The sequence below is a fragment of the Mauremys reevesii genome, linkage group 11 (assembly GCF_016161935.1).
Source record: "Mauremys reevesii isolate NIE-2019 linkage group 11, ASM1616193v1, whole genome shotgun sequence".
NCBI classification, from domain to species: domain Eukaryota; kingdom Metazoa; phylum Chordata; order Testudines; family Geoemydidae; genus Mauremys; species Mauremys reevesii.
In genome coordinates, this window is record NC_052633.1 from 21,389,184 (window position 1) to 21,403,967 (window position 14,784).

The 14,784-nt window shown below is 42.8% G+C and overlaps 1 protein-coding gene across 2 annotated transcripts in view; it reads left to right on the top strand.

Moving 5' to 3' along the window:
• TYW5 (tRNA-yW synthesizing protein 5) overlaps positions 1-14,784 on the top strand; it is a 124,644-nt gene that overhangs the window by 47,327 nt on the left and 62,533 nt on the right. The window contains exon 1 of one of the 2 annotated variants that reach the window (XM_039493689.1): positions 2,225-2,290. The exons of the other annotated variant lie outside the window; for it this stretch is intronic. The gene's annotated coding sequence lies outside the window, so the exon portion shown is untranslated. Of the gene's footprint in view, positions 1-2,224; positions 2,291-14,784 lie in introns of those variants that run through there. 2 annotated transcript variants of the gene reach the window in all.

Below are 14,784 nucleotides of genomic sequence, written 5' to 3' on the forward strand. Positions count from 1 at the left end.
CTAAAGCAGCAGGGATTATAGTAGGCCAAAAATTGCTCATTGAGGGCCTGATCCAACACTCGTTGAAAGCATCGTTGAAGATTCCCACTGATTTCAATAGGAATTGGATCATGGCCTAAGACTTGTGTAATTCCATCTGGAAAAAAAATTGCATGGGTCTTATTGCAAGCAGAAAACTAGCCTACACTGTACTTTAATCAACCACATTTCAGTGCTAACAGTAACCTTTTCATCTTATTGTCTATGTAAGCAGCATCTCAAGATGCACTATTCTTCCAGGCTTTTGGGGAAAAGGCTGTTAAAAGTTTAAAAGCATGTAACTATATAGCTAAAAATATTATTTGTTGATCATACTGCATGATAGACTTGACGAACAACCACATGCACTTCTGAAACTATGAACAGGAGACCCCAGTAAGTATTATTTCAACTCTCAGGTATCAGGGAAGTAAGTTACCCTAGTAATACGCCTTGTGACACAGACATCTCCAACTTTTTGTCAAAGAAGTTTTGTAGAACATCTTTTGTGCTTCCTGGAATTCATCTAAATTAACCATATCCTTACTGCGCACTGAGCAGAATACCCAGGACACTCAGGTTTTAGACACAGCTTGGAGGAATGATTCAACATCAACTAAAAATCATCCAGTGGATGATGGAAAAAGCCTTTCAAACCTCTCCTGAAAGGTTGAAGCAAGAGACCTCCCTACTTCCCTATGACCAAATCTTTCTTTCTGACAGTGTTTGTTGTTATTCAGGCAAAGGTAAATGGGGGCTGTGACCAGAAAGCCGGTCTAAGTGGTAGAACCCCAGGGTTCTGCTGGGAGAGGAAGGTAACGAAATCTGTCACCAGAAAGGTGTACACCAGAGGGACTGCAACTGGGTGTCTGTGGCACCACTTGGACTGTAACCATTGCAGGTGTTTTCAGAACTTCTCTCCTCTATGAGGGGGAAGGGGAATTTTTTAGTTACTATTTACTTATATTACAGTAGCCTCTAAAGACCCCAACCAAGAACAGGGCCCTGCTGTACAGACAGCTCAAGAAACAGGCACTTCCCCAAGGAGCCTATAGTCTAAAGAGAGAAGACAGGCAAAATATTATTTTTATATTTACAAAAAGGGAACTGAAGTACAGAGATTAAAAGACTTACCTACAATCACACGGGAAGTCTTTTCAGAGACAGAAAATGAGCCCAGCTCTCCTGAGCCTCTCTCTTCTACAAGCAATTCTAAGACCTGGTTAATCTAGAAGAATGGCTAGGACTGAATATCCTAGAAATGGCAATTTTCCAATTCCTGCCTCCCCTGCCTCTTTCTGAAATGCTAACAGTGAAGAACCATCACCATCCACTTCTCTTAATATTATGCAGCGCACAAGCCTTCTGGAGTGAATTTGATTTTCCTATGCTTTCCCTTTGACCGGATGGCAGTAATATTGCTAAGCGGCACTTTCAACACTTCAACACAATTTCTAGCAAAAACTATCTCAGCCTCCTTTCTTACCAGCAGCTGACACAATGTTTTGCTTTTCCCTGCATTCCCCTTTTAATAAACGGATTAAATATGCATTCCTTTGTTTCCATGTAAACAATCAACGGTGCTTTAGTCAAATGCACTGCCTATGTTTGGTTCAGAAGGCAGCCGTTATTCTGTATCTGTATTAAACTATTTAAATGTATTGGACCAAGTTCTGTTCTTGGTTATCTGTGCACGCAATTTGGGCATTGAACTGAATGGATGTATGCCAATAGTAACAGAAATCAGAATATAGACCCAGTAAAGGGACAGAAAATACATCTTTTTTCAAAGTGCTTTGTACAGATCTATTAGTTTTTAACAGCATGTATGTTCCTTCCAGAGTTCTAGGCTGAGACATTTATTTCGATTCTGGTAAACCATGATTTTACAGGAAGCAACATTAGCCAATTTACATTTAATTGCAATATAATGCGCAGAGCATGTTAATTGCTCAGTTAAAATATTCCTAGGATCAGATTGTACCCTCCATCCAGGATGAAATTAATACTGACATCATTGGCTATTTTGTGTAATGATTAAGGATTAAATGTGATTATTAGAAATTCATTAGCACCAATGAAATTATTAAACTCAAATCTGTGGTATTACTGCAGATTTTCATGGATGTTACACGAAGGCAAAATTTGGCCCAGATATTCATATTTCCGCAGGAGGATCATATGGACTGCTGAAGTAATGGGCTAGATTTTCAAATTGATTCCTTTTTGAAGAAGTATGTAAAAGCAGCATCTAATCCAAAGCAGAATAAAAGTAAGTAGAAAGGTAAACAACAACATCTGGAAGGTATAAGGTTCTGTGGTTTTTTTTTTAATGGCAGGAAGAAGGAGGAAGCTGTTGCAGTACATGTTAAAATTGTTACCAAGTGAGTAAATTGAAACTGGCAAACTGGAAATTTTAAAGGGGAACATTTAGAAAGCAAATGTTGCCTGAAAATTAATATTTCTGTTGCTGCTGACCTACACGCAGTGTGGGGGCAGATACAAAGGCTGCTTTAAACTAACTTTGTGCTTCTATTCTTGAACAATCTGGAGACCCACTTAACTTGCACCATAAGTAAAAGCAGCCTCAGGGCTGCTTAAATTTACATCTGGCCGTCTTTGGCTATAATGTGCATTCTCATAGCCAAGAACAGCCAGCAGTAGTGCATCAACCTAGCTTTCGTTCCCCAGGCCAGACTCCCTAATTACCATCTTCACCAGGAGCTACCAGGGTGTGTTTGGGGTGGAGTAGCTTAGAGCCATCACACCAGCTATACACTACCCAAGGATTTCCCCTATGCTTGGCGACTTCTCCATGGGCCAAAAACATCAGCTTTATGGCCCCTTTGTGCTGGTATAGATACAACACTATGGAGAATTGGGCCTAAGTGTTAGAACACACAGTGAAACACCAGCAGACAGGAGAACTCTTTGATAAACCCTCTTCCGAAGTTACAGAAAGGTAATCATTCTATGGAGTCATTTTAGATGTAAACTTCTTTTAGGCTATGTCTACACTACAGCTTATGTATGCATAACTTACATTGCTCAAATGTGTGAATAACCCACCCCCTTGAGCAACATAAGTTACACCAACATAAGTGCCAGTGTGGACGGCGCTTTGTCAGCGGCAGAACTTCTCTGACTGACAAAACTGCTGCCTCTTGCGGAGGTGGTTTTATTATGCCGATGGGTTGACATTAGATGTGCTGCAGTAGCACTGCGCAGCCGCATCAGTGCAGCTGCAGTGCTGTATGTATAGACAAGCCCTGGAACAGCAGACTCTGACCTGCATTCAACAATGCATAGATTCAGGGTTAATCATCTCCAGCTTTCTTTGGGTTTCCCCGATTGTTTAGGGAAGTCAGGAAACAAAAGGATAAGTTGACACATGTAGCAGATGCTTTCCAGCCTGAATTTGGAGAAGAATATCTGCATGTGAAATAGGAAGGACAATGGTTAGCCTCCTAGGACTTATACCTCAGCAGCAGTTCCTCTGGCTCTTCTTTATTTACTTGGTTTTAGATCTGTTTTCTGCACCTGTAATAGATCTGATTTTATTCCAGTTGTAGTTCCAGAAAAATCTCACATTGCTTTCATTATTTCAATTTCATTTTCCCTTCTAATTAGTCTGTGACTCCTGCTCTTATACGAACTAGCAATAGTCTCTAGCTTATGGTGTGAAGTAGTGTTGTCCTTGATTATTAAAGCAGAAAGATTTTTAGTGTTAATTCACTTCTAAAAGTTTTTTCCACTTTGACATCCAATATCACCAGCTGTGGTGGATACATATCCAGTTTAGCATAAAATCGCTGCTTGCAAATTTAAGAGCACTTAATAATATGCTCAATGAGGTGTAAGGGGTTGAAACTAGCCTCTGACTGGTACCTGAATTAGACACTGCATGGTGCAAGGGGGAAAGTGAAGCAGTAGCGAGATAGTTTTCAGGCAAGGTTCCTTTCCCAGTCACATGTAAACCTGACTTATAAAGGTCCCAGTTGCCAGGCACGACAGCAGTTTTTTCTCAGATGCCTTTCTTCTTTTTGGAGCTACATCAGCCCCAGATCCTTAACGTTCAGAGAACAGCCATTTTTTTTCTAAAAGGAAAGGAAAACTGCAAGACTAGGGCTTCCCCCTGCTAGTGTTTCACATCTGACCACATGCCAACTTAGTACCTGCACAGGAGCATTTAATGCTGCCGGTTGACCAAATTACACTCAGACAGGTAACAAGTTGTTGAATGCTGCTGACTGGCTCTTGTTATGTTTTTATATGGTGAACTAATAGGTCACTTGGAAGGTTTTTGTATGGGTTTTTCATTGTTCAAATCTAAATAAATAAATAACTTCCAGCTGCCATATTTACTTCTTGACTCTCCCTCTTTGTCCACTGAGAGCCCAGAACTAATGCACTGAAGCACACTGTCAGCAGGACCGTGCTGATGAGCCTTCCCAACAATCAGTCTCCATAGCTGAGGACAAAAATCACTGCTGCCAGAGGAGGCCTCTGGGCTGTTTTTTGGTCATTAATGGATGCGGTGGCACCAGAACCAGTGTGGGGCCAGGGGGCCATAGCCCTCCCACTTTTTGCAAGTGGATGGGCCTGGCCTGTCCACTTTTCACCAGGGTGGATCCTGCCCCCTTCCCCTCCTCTTCCCCCCAAGGCCCCACTCCACAGCCAGGCCAGTGTGGAGTCCGGCTGGGGAGCCTGGGCAGTTGTGGGAGACGTGCAGACCCCCCACCTGCCCACGGAGCGGGGGGCTGAGAGCAGCCTCCGGGCCATGTGCCCGCCCCCAGGCTCCCTGCCTGGCCCAGGGCAGGTGAAGGTGAAGGGTCCATGACTCCGCGCCAGCTCACCACAGCTGCTTGACCCAGCTGCAGCTGGGGTCAGGGGAGGGACTTGGAGCCACAGTCCAACCATGGTAAAAGCCATGCAGGCAGATAATAATCTGTGGACAGCAGCTTCTAGGATCAGGACTTAACTAGACAGGGAAAGCAATGAAAATGACTATAAATTTTTAGGCTTTAAGACCACTGTGAAAGGACCATCATGGTCATCTACTGTGATATCCTGCATTTAACACAGGCCCCTAGACCCTCAACCAGCCATTCCTGCACCAAGCCCGTAACTTCTCTTTGAGCTATTGCATATTTTTAGTAAGATATTCAGTCTTGATTTAAAGACTTCAAGTGATATCGAATCTGCTTCATCTTTGGGTAATTGTTCCAGAGATTAATTACATTCACAAATTTTTGCATTGTATTTCCAGTCTGAATTTGTCTAGCTTTAGCTTCCAGCCACTGGATCACATAATGCCCTTTACTGATAGTAGATGGATCTTAATTTAGTAGAAATCTGTAAATATTTGTAGATGGTGATCAAGTCTCCTGTTAACTTCCTCTAGGATAAACTAAATGGATTGAACTTTTTCAATCATGCTTTTAAAAACATCTTCTAGTTCTCTAATCATTCATATAGCTCTTTTCTGAACACCTTTCAATTTTTCACATCCTTTTTCAAGTGTGGACACCAGAACTGGACATAGTATTCCAGTAATGGTCTCACTATGATGTATACAGAGGTGATATCACCTTCCTATTCCTACTTCATATTCCTCTGCTTATCCATCAAAGAATCACATTACCCCTCATAGCTACCACATTAAACTCAGAAAGCATGCTCATTTGGTTATCGACCATGGCCCTTAAGCTCTTTTCAGTGTCATTGCATTCCAGGATATAGTCATCTTTCTTATAAGAATGCAGGTCATATTTTCTTCCTAGATGTAGGACCTTGCATTTGGATGTATTAAAATGCATGTTGTTCAAATGAGCCCACCTTACCAAGTGATGCAGGCTGTATTGTATAACTGACCTGTTCCCATCGTACTATTAATATAACTATACACAAAGTGCTATCAAAAGGCACAGAGAAATCAAAGGAAAATATATATTTCCACTAACTTCTTTAAGTTCACAATTACTTTTGACTACAGTAGGTACAATATTTTTAGATAGAAATATGCTTTTCAAGTTCCTTAAAATTCTTCACTGCAATATCTACATACTATAATTTGTGTGTTTTAGTCCAGCATTTAGAAGACCACAAAAACCAATCAGCCTTGTTTTATTGAGGCATTAGGAGTAGAACACACAGCTACTCTATTGGAGAAAATACCCAGGTTGTCTTGCCTGGATGTGATTGAATGGGATTTAAAATCCTGCTAATGCTGCTAATACAGAGGGAACAAAGAGCAGTAGTAGCAATAGTCATTCTGCTGAGATTATCCAGTATTGTAGGTAGCAGTCTTATCTACAGAGTTCAGTCACTGAAAACATTGGCATTCCACAGGTCATACACACTCATCATTCTGCAAACATTTGGTGCTGTTGAATGTTAATCATCCAATTACTTGTTCAATTGATAGTCTAGATTTTAATCTCTGCTCTGTGATAAAAATCACACGTTTTCAGGAAGCTGGTCAATTATTTGTAGGCAGACATGTGATATCTCCTCAAGCACTTCAGTCACATGCAATCTACTCCTGTCAACTAGTGAGTACTGGAAGGGAAAATGAAAGTCACTTAAAAGACCGTGGGATGGAATTTGTGCATGTTACAAGTGATGTGACCTGTCAATGTGCATTCCATCCCTATATACTGTATAGCCCAAACTCTGCTCTCACTTTCAAGGTTATAAACCCACAGCAATGTTTGCACAGGTACAGCAGAAGAGGATTTTCCCTCTGTATCTCCAAATTCTCACTCTCTCCCACATGAACCTGCTGATTTTTCTAACATTGTTAGGCACATATTGTACTAGCATGAGCATTCTCTTCATAGTGCTGAAGCATATGTCCACTCTTAAGGGAATATACATTGGCAATGAATGAATGAGACCAGGGTGTTGGCCAACAAAGTAAATCTTCACTGCACTGCAGCCCATAATGCTGTGGGGGGATGCACACTCATATTGAACTCTACTTACACTTTGGGAATCCTTATGTTTATTTCAGTTCCTGGCTCATTTCTTTATATATATATATAGATATAGATATAGATATAGATATCTCCAAAAGGATCAGATCTTGCAGTCCTTATTCAGGCAAAACTTGATGTCAAGTTTTCTTCAGAGTTCCTTTCTGAGCATGTGCTGTGAGAGTTGGGATCAAGAGCACAGCCAGACAGCTTCTCTGGCTTCTCATGTAGAAATTTCTGTGGGTTGTGTTTTATATCCAAGTTCAGAAGGAGTCTGTTACATTGGGCTGTCTTTTTTCCTACTGTATCTCCATTTCTTTACTCCTAAAATGAGCTTCACTGACCAGTGAATGTCACTGCAGAGGATATGGGGCAAGGGCACAGAGACTTTCCTAACCTTACAAAATAACCTGATTCAGATCTGTAATATATCTATTCACGGTGGTGGGCTGGGATACATAAGGCTGAATTTCCCAAGTTCTCTGCCTTGTCCTAGTGGCATCAAATGATTTCCTTGCCCACTGATGTCACCATACTTTTTGTAATGCCTGTCTTTTCTCAGTATGCTTCACCTATAGATTTCTGAGCTAGCCTGCCTACTATAAAAAGAACAGGAGTACTTGTGTCACCTTAGAGACTAACAAATTTATTTGAGCATAAGCTTTCGTGGGCTACAGCCCACTTCATCGGATGCATGCAGTGGAAAATACAGTAGCCCACGAAAGCTTATGCTCAAATAAATGTGTTAGTCTCTAAGGTGCCACAAGTACTCCTGTTCTTTTTGCGGATACAGACTAACATGGCTGCTACTCTGAAACCTGCCTAGTATGAAGCCCACCATTTTGGAGGCAAGTTTCAGCTAAGTTACAGAATATTCTAGAGCAAGTCACTTGGGTCTCTCTCTGAGGGTAAACAGCTCACCTTCAAATCATTCCACTGGCTTCCCCCTCACCTCCCTCTCCTGGTCTAGTCTCTGGGGCTTCTTCTACACTATTCCATGTGCTTAGAACCTCAACCTTGACCTGGCCCAACAAATCTTCACTCTTTTTCCTCCAGCCCCTCTGGAAACCTATTTCTTTGGAGGCCCATCAATTCTGGCCCATCTTCCTCTGGTGACCTGAGTGTACAGAAAAGCTGAGTGCCTTAAAACAATCAATGGAAGAGTCATGGATCTAAGAAGACGTATTTAAATTTCAGTGGTCAGATACTTTCACACTGTTTCCCTCCTTTGTTTCTGTTCTGCTTTATTTAGATTGTAAGATCCTTGGAGCAGGCAACTTCTCTTCATATCTACCTGGAAGGGACTTAACATGTTATTAGCACAAATAAATAGAGAGAGACTTTCCAGATAGAAATAAGAGACACCATTTACTTAAAGAGATGACAAACCTAAAAGCTACAGACAGAAAATCCAAATGGCTGGCTGGCTGTTACTGTTGCTAACACCTTTCAGCACTGTTGTATTAACATTTGTTTCACATATGTACTGGCTTGGCAGGCACCAGATTTACATTTTCACACTTTGTACGGGCTTGTACTCTAATCTAGTCATGCATTAGATGCCACTGTCATATTTCAGTGCACAGTACTGTGTGATATAACCAGGTTATCACAAAGGGTACAGATCTTGCTGTGAGAAAAAACACTTGCATTAAAAAAATTAAAAAAACAAACATGATATTTGAGGCAATATATATTAAATTGTCCTTTTTTAAAAATATCCATTCATTTAGTAATAATCATTAGCTTATTGTATTTAGAAATTTCTTGCTATTGAGTATATAATGGGTAAAATCCATTAAATATTTAGTATCCATGGGACCTATTCAGAGCTGGTAACAAACTAATACAACTACCTTGACTTGAATGGAATTGAAACTACTTCCACCAGCCTGTATTTGGCCTATGAGTTACAAGGCTCATTCTCCTTTACCGTAATACTGAGGTGCAATTGACTTGCAGCAGAAACCCCTCTCCATGTTCATAAAGTGACCTTACAATGAGTTGGTATCCAACAACAACTATTCTGAACAATATGTTTACCAGCCAGGAGGGAGACAGTGGTGGTAGAAAGGTTTTGCAAGACGTGCAGCTGTGTGTGTAAGAATGACAGACTGGTAAAAAGGCAACTCGATTTCTAGCTGTTCTCTTAAATGATGATATAAACTTTCCTTTCCTACTAATCATGTAGATGTATCATTAAAAGAAGTGTTGTAGTTTTTAAGGGCAAACAGTTACCTAGGCACTCAGCATTTAGAGACACCAGGCAGAATCGGGGGAGGGGGGATTGTGCTAGGTGCTGTACATAGTAAGGGACAGACCCTGCCACAAAGAGCTTACAATCTAAATAAAGGAGATAGACAAAAGATGTGAAGGGAAACTGAGGCTCGGAGATGCAGTAACTTGCCCACATTCATGCAGCATGTCAGTGGCAGACCCTGAAACAGTCCAGTGCCCTAGCCACCAAACTGTGCTTCCTCTCAAGGTCTAGCTCTTTTAAGGTTTGGCTCTTTTTGCACCATAAGGGAGTTTGTCTGATATTCAGTAGAGCTTTCCCAGCTGCACCTAAGTCCTACATCAGATGGCAATGACCAGGTTACTAAGTTTAATAATGCACAGCAAGGCAGGAAATATTAGCAGTGATTTGTTACACAAGACTCCCTTTCTCAGCCAGTTTATAAATGGTCTGTTTTTCAGAGGTATGAGACACCTTAATAAAACGTGATACTATATCCAAACCCTAGAGCAGGTGGTATGATGGATTTGGTATTAGATTATCACCATATCATAAGGAAAGTCTACAAATCCAACCAGAGAAAACTGGAGCCAATAAGAACCAGCTAAACTGGCACCTAGAGTAATTGGTAGATTCTTAGGCTGGTATGGGTTTTTACTGGATATTTATAATAGATTCTGCAGATATGAGAATTTCACTGTTTGAGCTCATAACTGGGAAGTACCCATGGAATGAGCAGAGTAATCTAGCCTAAGAGAAAATCAAATCAGAATGTAACCATGCAATTTTAGAAACAACTGCATCCAAATTATCCACTTTTCAGTGATGCTTCTAAAGTGGCTCTGGATTCATCTTAATCATTAGTTTGATTCATTGTACTGCAAAGGAGATAGATGACCATCATCTTTCAGCAGCAGGAAGTTAAAGCCAGAGAGATTAATCACTCTATTGTAAAGCAAGAATGTTTGGCAGTGGTAGATTCTCTGACATATCAACCCTATTTGTTACTTAAAACCTTTGTTATAGGTGGGACTGCTGGCAGGTTGCTTGATGCTTCCCATTATAAGGCCCTGGTTTCAGTTGCTTATAACTAACTGTGTGGGCTGAAATTTTCCACTCTGGTTGCCTTTTTTTGAAAAATTTCAGCCAAGACAGTTCAGCCATTTTCAAGAACAAGGTTAGAGAAAAATATATTTTGTCCTTGTTAATTAAATTATTGAGATCTTTTGTTTGAGAAGCTCCAGAGCCCCCATGCTTTGGAGCAGGGGCATGAAATTTAGTGGGATAAATGTGTGGGGGACTTTGAATCAGAGATGTGCCATTTGTTGTCCATAGGAAAATCCACTCACATTTAGCTAAAAAATAAACATTTGAAAAATCATAGTTTGCATATGCTCAATAGAGACTTGCTAGAGTTTAGCAGGTAAGATCTCCAAAGATTCCGACCATACTTGGCATGCCCCAGCCTGGGGATGTAGGGAATTAGCAGGATTTTCCCTGAATTTACTGTTCCCTTACACTTGCCTCATGCCATGCTGGATCCAGGTCCAGATCCAGGTTCCAGAACTGAGGCCAGGGAGTTGTCTCTCCTGTGCTCTCAATGCTGGCACCAGGCAGTGAGGAGGAAGATACCAGATTTGAATGCAGAAGGGACACAAGCTGAACCTGGGGGGTAGGGGGACAGACATGTGATCACCAGTTGTGTATTCTTCATTTTCTGGGTGCCTGAGACCCAGACCCTGGGGTCTGATTTGCAGAACTGCTGAGCACTCACAGCTGCAACTGAAGTCTACGGAGCTGTGCTTTGAACATTCAGAGTTCTATATAATGCTAAGGACTCTGAAAAAACAGGGACAAAGTGTCTCAAATTGGGCTCCAAAATCAGTGGATACTTCTGACCTTCATCTCTTTGTACCTCAGCTCCCGAAGAGTAGCTAACTCCCTGTCATCTCCCAGGGGTGTGGAAATAAATTCATTAAATGTTTGTGGAGCATTCACATACTATAGTGATGAGTGCCATAGAAAGGCCCATGAGGAAATTAATAATTTTGTCTTCAGAGCCAGGATTTGATTAGGATGCAGTAAATAAGCCTGGGGCCACACATTGCAGAAAGGAGAAAACAAAATATCAAATAGCTGCTCATTAAGTCTGTGCAGTGAATGAGGCAGAGGTGTTATGGAAAAAGTAGTATGTAACCATGTAATTAAAGATTGTATCATAATACACACACACAAAAAGCCCAAATAACATTTGCCCAGGCAACGTTAATTCTGATGATTTCTAACATTTGAGTGTTTGATTTTGCAACCTTAATAATGTTCTTTTGACATAATGAGGGTGTAATTATAATTAAGAAAAGCCTATGGGCCCAGTTGACTCACCCCACTACACCTGCAGCCAATATCAGGCCTGGAGAGGATCAATAAAAAGAGGAGACCTAGCCCAGTTCAGGGCTGACCAGAGTGGAGTCCTACATCTCTCTCAGGGAGGGAAGCCTGGTTCCAGCCTAAAGCTTGAGGCAGCATGCTACCTGGAGGAGCTGGTGGAAGGGACAACTGGACTCAGGGAGGCCAGTCACACAAACTCCTTGCAGAAATTTGCCTTTGTTTTCTTGGACTTTAATAACCTGGAAGAGGTTGGATTCAAGTGTGCCAAGCCAAAGCATTGAGGTACTACTACACTGGACCAGAGAGAGGTGCCAGGTGGCCATTGAAGACCCACAGCTGGGTGAGTCATGCACCAATGAGCCACGAGAGGCAATGCTTAGATAGCCCTGTTATGTCGCCCATTGAGCTGTGCAGGAGGATATTAAAGGATAATTCTCCTGGATGCTTATGGAAATGGTTGCATAAGTCCTCAGAGTAAGAATTCACACCTGCCGTCTATAGAGGAGTTGACTCTCTGCTGGCGTGGCCCCCTCATGGCTGGGGCTGGGCAGAACAGCTCTCCTCATCAGTGCCCTCTGCCAACATCCGCTCTGGCCTTGTGGTGGTCTGCCCCCTTTCTTACAACTCAGCCCTCTGGCCAGATCACTTATCGTCACTCCCCCATGCTCCCCACAACTTCTGGGGTAACACGCAGTCATAGAATCATAGAATATCAGGGTTGGAAGGGACCTCAAGAGGTCATCTCGTCCAACCCCCTGCTCAAAGCAGGACCAATCACCAACTAAATCATCCCAGCCAGGGCTTTGTCAAGCCTGACCTTAAACACCTCTAAGGAAGGAGATTCCACCACCTCCCTTGGTAACCCATTCCAGTGCTTCACCACCCTCCTAGTGAAAAAGTTTTTCCTAATATCCAACCTAAACCACTGCAACTTGAGACCATTACTCCTTGTTCTGTCATCTGGTACTACTGAGAACAGTCTAGATCTATCCTCTTTGGAACCCCCTTTCAGGTAGTTGAAAGCAGCTATCAAATGCCCCCTCATTCTTCTCTTCTGCAGCCTAAACAATCCCAGTTCCCTCAACCTTTTCTCATAAGTCATGTGCTCCAGCCCCCTAATCATTTTTGTTGCCCTCCGCTAGACTCTTTCCAATTTATTCACATCCTTCCTGTAGTGTGGGGCCCAAAACTGGACACAGTACTCCAGATGAGGACCATCCCTTGGCACCACCTCTTACTTGCCCATTTGGGCACTGTCTCCAGTTTTTCCACCATGTCTGGCAACTGGTCACACAGGACTGCTGGGTCCTTGAAATAGTACAATTGGGCTACTCCATCCCTTTCATTTCATGTCCACCCACCCTTCCCCATCCCTCTTCAGGGACTCCTCTCACGAGCAGCTACTTCAGATAGAGGTGACTCATCTTCTACAGCTAGGTGCAGTGGAACCTGTACCGGCACAACCTCGGGGAAAAGGGTTTTACTCTCACTATTTCCTGACCCAGAAGAAAAGCGGAGGATGGTGACCTGTACTAAACCTATGAAGACTGAACAAATTTGTATGCGTACAAAAATTGAAGATGGTCACATTGGGCACAATAATACCTGCACTGGAACAAGGGGACTGGTTCTCAGCCCTCAACCTACAGGATGCCTATTTTCAAATATATATTCACCCGGCACACAGACGCTTTCTGCGATTCACAGTAGGGCACAACCACTTCCAATATAGAGTGCTACCATTCGGACTCTACACAGCACTGAGAGTGTTCTCCAAGACTCTAGCAGTAGTGGGTTAGCTCTATATACAAACCTAGCAGGCACAGCCTCCACACGATGCTAAGTCCTCCAGCAAAGGTATTAGTCTCCCTACAATGGTAGACAAAAACGGGAGACATATGCACCGGCGTCCCCTTCCATCAAAATTCCCCTGTGCTCATGACAGACACTTCCCTGATGGGCTGGGGAGTGCACCTGGGAGATCACACAACACAAGGCAGATGGTCCCTGTCAGAGACACGTCTATACATAAATCTTCTAGAGCTCAGAGCAGTCAGATATGTCTGCCTCTACTTTCTCCCAATCGTAAGGAACAAATCTATCCAGGTCTTGACAGACAATATAGCATGCATGTTCTACATCAACAGACGGGGGGCGTGGGGGTGTGATTGCACTCCTTATGTACAGAAGCCATCCAACTATGGAATTGGCGGATACAACATCGCATAGAGATCACTCTTCCTATCTTCCTGGGTGTCAGAACACTACCGCCGACACACTCAGCATACACTTCTCACAAGAACACGAATGGGAATTACACCCCATGGTACTGTGACAGCTCTTCTCCCACTGGGGTACCCTGTCTTTAGATCTGTTTGCCGCAACACAAAACTGCAAATGCCATCTATTCTGCTCCAGAGCGGGACTTGGGACAACGTCCCTCGGCGACGCATTCCTCATTTCATGGAACAAGACACTCGTATACACTTTTCTGCTGGTCCCACTGATACACAGAGTGTTGCGCAAGATCAAAGAGGACAAGGCCAGGGTCATACTTATTGCCCTGGCCTGGCCCAGACCAACATGGTATCCTTACCTGCTGCGCATGTCCATCCACCCTCCAAGAACTCTTCCCAACATATCGGATCTGCTCTCCAAGGGCAACGGTCGGATTCTCCACGACTGCAGAAGCTCCATCTGATGGCATGGTTCTTTCATGGTTCCAAACATTCCGTAAATCCCCTAGACTATTCGTGTCCATTACCGAACAATCAAAGGGTGCTGCTATTTCCAAGCAACGACTCTCCAAGTGGATCTCTAAATGCATTAGGTCTTGCTACCAGATCCAGAATGCTCAACTCCCCGAGGGCATCAGAACACACTCTACTAAAGCAATGTCAACATCCGTTGCATTCCTGCAAAACGTACCTATTACCAACATATGCAAGGCGGCCACATGGGCATCAGACCACACGTTCGCCAAACATTACGCTATCACACAGGACACTATGGCAGACACCATAGTAGGCCACACAGTACTGTCTACCGTAATCAACGACGCAACTCCAAAATCCCACCAACCATAGTGGGTACTGCTTCACATTCACCTGGAGTGGAGCACCCACAGGGATAGCACTTGAAGAAGAAGAGGTTACTCACCTTGCA